Raw genomic sequence first — 7,095 nt, 5'->3', positions numbered from 1 at the left:
GTGTGTGTGTGTGTGTGTGTGTGTGTGTGTGTGTGTGTGTGTCAGTGTGTTCCCACTTTCAGTCTTCCAAAAAACAAAGCTGTCATTTGTTGCCTATCTGCTCTACAAAAGTCCCAAAACCCACAAGACCTGAACTAAAATAGTTAAGTGTTGAATACATGTGTCTTTGAGATTAACATGTGGTCACATGGAGTTTTTTTTTCTTCACTTGGGTATGTCTGACACACAAAGTTAACCACAAAATCATGGCGTGCACACACATCCGCAAAGCAGAAGACATACAGCCACTTCAACAACACCACAACTCTTTTTTTCCACTATCATAACACAACAGCAAGCAGAGAGAATAACAAATCATATCAAATGCAGCTGTAAAGCACAAACCAAAAGCCGTGCATGCGCGATCAGGCACTGACACAAGCTCACACAAACCGACATCATCTGCATCTTGTCAGAGTGTGTGTGAGTCACTGAAGAAACAGCTGCTATTTATCAGGAAAACATCCACACTGACTGTAATTAAAACAGTTTGTAACTGCAAATTAGTGTGTGTCAGAGCTTGGAAAGACCAAAATTCAAAAGCTAGCCAATTCATGGAGCAATTACTCAAATAAATAAACATCCTTTTACTTTAATTATGGAGCTTGAAAAATTAACTGTTATTGTAATTATTCGTTTCCTGGACACAAACCTGCTCTGTATCCGGGAGTTTTAGCTGGTTACCAAACTACATATGATGTTGATCTCAATAAACCATTTTTAAAAACAATTCTTATGACTTCTCCTTTCATCAGGGGTCTTGCCAGTGAGCTTGTGCAAAAATGTGGCAATTGCTTTTATAATGAATTTATTTCCTTTTTTTCCCTTGTCAAGGAAAAAAAATGAATTTATTTCCATTAACCATCAAGCTACCAAAGCCCACGTGTGAAGCAGGGGGCTGCCATCTGAAATGCCTTGGGGAGCATCTGGGGGTATTAAATGAGAGTGGAAGCAGGTGTGGGTGCTTCACTTTTCCCACCCACATTTTGGATGTAATGGTCAGAGTAGGGCTGGGCGATATGGCCTAAAATCAATGGGCCTCATGCAAGAACATGTTCGTATTCTTATCCTAATTTTCTCTTACTTTTGTTCGTACGAAGGGTTCGTACGAACATGTCACGTCAGATTCAACAAACTCTTCTATCTTCAGGAAAAGTGCGTAAATGAGCTGCGTCAATTCCATCTGTTCGTATCCAGCTGCTCGTGCACGCGAGAGGAGATTAGCATAATTATCACCCCAAAAACACCATATAAGGCTATGTTTCCTGCCTCAGATATCAGGAAGTGTCCATTCGTGAAAATGACAGCAAAAATTAAAAAGAAGAACTTTACGAGTTCAGAGATTGAAGTCCGTCTGTCAGAGATCCAGAAAAGAAAATCTGTCATTTTTAGCAGGTCAGCTGTGGAATAAAAAGAGCTGCTAAAAGTATAAACAACTGTGTTAAATCATTTTCATTCATTCAGAAGCCCCGGCGCTGAGCACCGTACACCCCCGGGTTTGAAATAAGCATTTTAAAATGTTTTCAAAATAAGTCTGGCACTTTGGAGAAAATCCAGGACTCGCTGGAGGGATTATGTATCCCCTCTGGCCTGGGAACGTCTTGGAGTCCCCCAGGACGAGCTGGAAGTTGTCGCTGGGGAGAGCGGGGCCTCTCTGCTGCTGGCCCCGCACCCGATCCCGGATAAGCGGCAGAAAACGGACGAACGGACAATTTAAATTGTAAGTCTAAATTATTACATTTAAAATTATAACTCTAATTCAAGCAGAATAGCCTATTGTCAACATAATCATGGAGTGTAATTTATTAACTCAAAATATCTTCAAACTAACAAAATATAAAGTTATTAATGAAGAAAACCCGTCTGGATAACAGCAGACTGACTGCTCGTAAAATATACGACAGGTCTGGACCACTCGTGAATTTTGTTCGTATCTGAAAAAAATCTTAGAATACGAAAACATTGGTGAATGCCACAAATTCTCCTAAATCACTCGTACGCACAACTTAAGAACAAATCTGTGCGTACGAACGGTTCTTGCATAAGGCCCAATATCACGATGTATTGACCAGCTCACCTCGATAACAGTAAATGCACGATAATGCTTGCCACCCACCACCACACACAGGTACATGGTATAGTATAGTCATAACACTATACACTGTGTCCATGTTCTTAGTCAAAGTGCACAGTTTAGTATTCTCTAATAAAGCATTATACAAAAAAATTAACCGGAACTATTTGGACCAAAGGAAGGAAGAGTTTGATTTTGAACAGCTTTTATTTTGTTTTAGTGTGTTTAATATATTTAATTTAAAAAATTTGGCAAGCTTAAACCCAACATTTTTGAGAACATGCAAACTCTACCTGTCTCTAGGCCTGGATTCAATCTAACAATGTTTGCTGAGAGGCAACAGCTCTACCAACTGAGCCACCATCTATTGTTTTACCAGTTTCTCTTTGCTGCTATATTTATGAGATTACATTGATACTGTACTTGTGGGCTAACAAATGTCTGTCTTTCTTTTCATCCTCTCAAAAACATGAGTTCATTTTCCTGTTATATTAAATTATTTAGAGCTGTTTTTTTTGGTTTCACTACTCACACTGGAGTCAGTTTACCTGCCAAGCACCAGTCTAAATAAAATGAGCAGCTACCTAAGTTGAGGCTTAACAGCTGGGTTCATTACTAAAAATATCAAAATATTAAGAAAACAGAAAAAAGAACAATTTTATTTTTTATCTAACAAGAGATATGAATGAGTAAAGGCAAGGTGATTGAGTTCATTAGAGTACATTACATCTACATTTCTGCTATCAGTGGGGGATAAAAGGGACACATAAAGCACAATGAAACTTATTAAGGGATTACATCAACAGCTGCTAAGCCACTTTCTATTATGGAGTATTTTATAAATGGAGCATTAGAAGCTTAGCCAGGAGGATTAGCAGTGGTTTGCATTTAAAACAGCAAACAGATCCAAATCACAATAAATTTCAACTTCCATAGGAATCCTGTGACAGTGTCTATAAAAAAATGTGGAGTTAAGAAAAAAATAGTGTCTTGGTTCATTAAAACACTAACAAGCCTAAACAGAATGGGGAGGCTGACCCCAAAGCAGCAGCAAAAATTCAACGATCCACTCCAAATTTATTCTAAATTTTGAATGCTACATTTTGAGAAACACAATTCTGCTTCAGTCAAAGTCTGTTTTCACTACAGATTAAAGTACAGGTCTTAAGTAGAGAGGTGGCTTTGGTCAACAGACAAAAACTTTCCATTTCCATCAGTATTTCATGCTGAAATGCTTCATCCCTATATTTTTCCCATCTTCTGTGCTTCCTCTGGTGTAAGACAATATTTTAACTAGAGCTGAACTGTTTTTGCAATCAGCAGGTGTAGTAAAAGCCTGTGCAGAAGCTGAGATGGTGCAAGCTGATATTGAAATTCTTACCTCTCTGGGGACTGCTGATGAAAGTTACTGAAGTCTCACCAACTAGGAAAATGGGGGGAAAAAAACAGACACATACTCATTTTTAATACTTTAGGTTCTTTTGCAACTATACTGTAAACTCTGAGGGACAACTGTTGTGTAAAAACAGACCGCTCCAGGAGTAGTCCAGTCGTTATTATAATTTGACATGATTAAAACAGAGACATAAAAGTAAAAACAATATTTTTGAAGACACTTGCATCAGTCATATTTAGGTGCCCTTTTAGGTACATAGGCCGAATCACAAACCAACAATAAGGTGAGATTGTGAAAAACCTCTCATCAATTCCCGTACCAATGAAACAGGTAAAATTTATTTATCACAAATCCTCTACGTGTAGTTGTAACATTTTCAGATATTTTGCATAATGAGTTATTAAAACAAATGTAGAAGTATATCTTGTGGTCTTATGGGTGTACTTTTATTCAACCAGGCAAATCCAATTGAGATCACATTCTTCAAAAGAGGCATGGGCCTGACGGTAGCCTGATGGCTGGTTTATACAACAAGATAATTGTGCCAATTTTTAGATGGATTTTACCCTTACAAAAATCATGCTCTGATTATTGTGATGGCTCTAAAAATAATCTTGGGAGATATTTCTGCCACGTTTGGTGTGTTCAGAGTGATCTAGTCGGGTCAGAAGTACGTTGACATCACTCTAGCTGAGTTTCCTTTGACCGTGAAAATGTGCAAATTAGAATTTTGAAAATAAATTTGCTCAATGAAAATACATCAATTTCGAAAAAAAATTATGCTTTTCGACAAAATGTTTTTGCGCTAGGAAGAGATGGTTTTTCGGCTGTGTCAAAATTGATGTATTTCGCAAAACTGCAATGGAAACACTTTTTTCGCATCCCGGGAGTCACGTGATCAAGAACCGGCTGTTTCTACTGGCAAAAAGATGACAAAGAAAAAGATAACAGGAAGCAAAAGTAGCAGAGAAATCACCTAAGTAGTAAAATAAACTATTAAACTCACAGACTACATTTTCCCAAATACGCAGCATACGTAGCCACGTACGTATACATATAAGGGGCTTATCACTCGAAAGCCTCGATAAGACGCTGACGTCCCCTCTGATGGCTGATGATGAGTGCTAGTGTCGTGGTAGCAGTATGCAATGTGTTTACATCCATTGCCGCCATGTCTGTAATGATTTATTGCGAGAAAAAATGTATTCACGCATGGCTTTAATAGCATTTCTTACTTAACGGAAACACTGCAATTGCGAAACTGTGTTTTTTGACATTAACAGAATATCGACAAAGTTGGAAACGCAGCTTCTGATCTCAAATCAGGGATTTTCAACATCTTATTTTCTTGGCTCAATATCCCAGCGTGTGATGTTACCTGAGAACAAACAAGCTCACAACCTATTGAATGTGACCTGTAGCCAATCAGAGAGTGAGATAACAGAAAAACTGAGGGTAGCCAAAATATAGAAGATAAAACAACTCCATGGTGCACCAGAACATCTGGTGGACATCTAAGACATTTCTTTATCTGTTAAAAATAGTCCACAAATTATCACCATCACTTCTTCCTTGTTGGCCTTGTATTCGTGTTTGATCACGAGAGGACTCAATCTGACATCTAAATTTTTGTGAGTGAAATCTGTTAGTGTGTGGTGTGTTGTCTTTGCCGAGAGGCTGTGCATCACACAGTGTAGGACCAAACCTGTTACACCAATGTTTTTTTTATCATCTTGTGTGAGGTCTGTCAGTCAGAGAAAACCAACACAAGCACAAAAACAGGCAAACTCCATGCAGAAAGACCCCAGGTCCAAACCAGCGATTGTACCCAGGACCTTCTTGCTGTGAGGCAACATTTCTAACCACTAAACCATCATGCTGCCACTTTTAATCAGAGATGAGCAGTTTCCACTGTGGAGAGTGAGCCATGTTTATGCACCATACTGATGACCTCTGCAAGCAGCAGGAGGCAAAATGGACTCGGTTTGACCTCAGTGAATATCTATGTCATCTGAACAAACACCAACTGTGTCAACACGAGGGAGCACAGCTCACCATAGGAGAACACATGATCGACTGATGACATGTGAGATGTGTTTTCATTGAAGTTGTTGTGACTGAATTACATTTTGGTAAGAACTGGTCTAAAATAACAAATCAGACATACAGTGTTTGAAAATAGGAAAGAAACAACATGGTGGTGGAATCATCTTCAGTGTGAATGGTTATGGAAAAAAGGCTTATGCTCTTTGAAACAGTTACAGTGGAAGTGTTATGCTGACCAAAACCGTTGTCAGTAGACAAGGACAACTAATCGTTTTTAAAACGATTTTTGCATACAGGATCTATTAATGATCCCCAGTGCGTCTGCAATTGTATGGCTGTATGCACTGAGTGAAACGCAAGATTTTCCTTTGAGTTAAAATAAATAATAATTATTTGACTTTTTATTGATTTTTTTTCCTTTATTATTACCAAAACTGCACAAAATAAAATAAGAAATAGTATTTTGCGTCAAAACGTCCTATACATTCATCAGTGCGTTTCTTTGGGGGTGAGTAGGTGTGTATTCCCTATGTGGGGACCATTTTTGGCATATACCCCTTTTTGTGGGAACCAACCGGTACAGTGGCTTGTAAAACTATTCACTCCCCTTGAACTTTTACATATTTTGTCCCATTACAGCCATAAACATGAATATATTTCATTAGAATTTAATGTGGAAGACGAACCCAAAGTGGTATACAATTGTGAAGTGGAAAGAAAATTATGATTCAAATCATTTTTTACAAATACAAATGTGAAAAGTGCAGTGTACAAAAGCATCCAGCCCCCTTTTCACTGAGGCCTGATGACTGCTAAGGACGAAATAGGGTCCACTTGTGTGTAATCTAATCTCAGTACAAATACAGCTGCTCCATGACTTTTACAGTGTCTCTTCACATTATGTTCCCCTTCAAAAAAATAAAAGACCTACAACATCATCTTGCTGCTGATGGAGTCTCTGTGCATTGTTCAACAATTCAGCACTTTACACAAGGAGATGCTGTATGGGAGAGTGATGCAGAGGAAGCCTTTTCTCCGCCCACATCACAAACTGAGATGCTTGAGGTATGCTAAAGCACATTTGGACAATCCAGCTTCATTTTTGAATAAGGTTCTGTGGACTGATGAAACTAAAATAGAGTAATTTGGGCAGAACAAGGGTCATTATGCATAGAGGAAAAGAACACAGCACTCCAAGAAAAACACCTGCTACTGTACCTACAGTAAAATGTGGGGGTGGTTCCATCATGCTGTGGGGCTGTGTGGCCAGTACAGGGACTGGGAATCTTGTTAAAGTTGAGGGATGCATGGATWCCAAYCAATATCAGCAGATTCTGGAGACCAATGTCTAGGAATCAGTGACAAAGCTGAAGCTGCTGAAGCCGGGGCTGGATCTTCCAACAAGACAACCACCCTAAACACTGCTCAAAATCTACTAAAGCATTCATGCAGAGGAACAAGTACAACGTTCTGGAATGACCATCTCAGTCCCCAGACCTGAATATTATTGAACATACAGTTTGTGGTGTCACTTAAAAAC

The 7,095-nt window shown here is 38.8% G+C and overlaps 1 protein-coding gene and 1 long non-coding RNA gene across 2 annotated transcripts in view; one reads left to right on the top strand and one right to left on the bottom strand.

Annotated features, from left to right (window-relative positions):
• add3a (adducin 3 (gamma) a) overlaps window positions 1–7,095 on the bottom strand; it is a 152,979-nt gene that overhangs the window by 118,583 nt on the left and 27,301 nt on the right. Inside the window, exon 2 of the mRNA XM_014013491.1 lies at window positions 3,495–3,536. The gene's annotated coding sequence lies outside the window, so the exon portion shown is untranslated. The remainder of the gene's footprint in view (window positions 1–3,494; window positions 3,537–7,095) is intronic.
• LOC106521081 (uncharacterized) overlaps window positions 1–7,095 on the top strand; it is a 30,251-nt gene that overhangs the window by 13,795 nt on the left and 9,361 nt on the right. The window lies entirely within an intron of this gene.

This window comes from Austrofundulus limnaeus, unplaced genomic scaffold, assembly GCF_001266775.1.
Source record: "Austrofundulus limnaeus strain Quisiro unplaced genomic scaffold, Austrofundulus_limnaeus-1.0 Scaffold102, whole genome shotgun sequence".
Classification (NCBI taxonomy): domain Eukaryota; kingdom Metazoa; phylum Chordata; class Actinopteri; order Cyprinodontiformes; family Rivulidae; genus Austrofundulus; species Austrofundulus limnaeus.
This window is presented reverse-complemented; position numbering and strand designations above follow the sequence as displayed.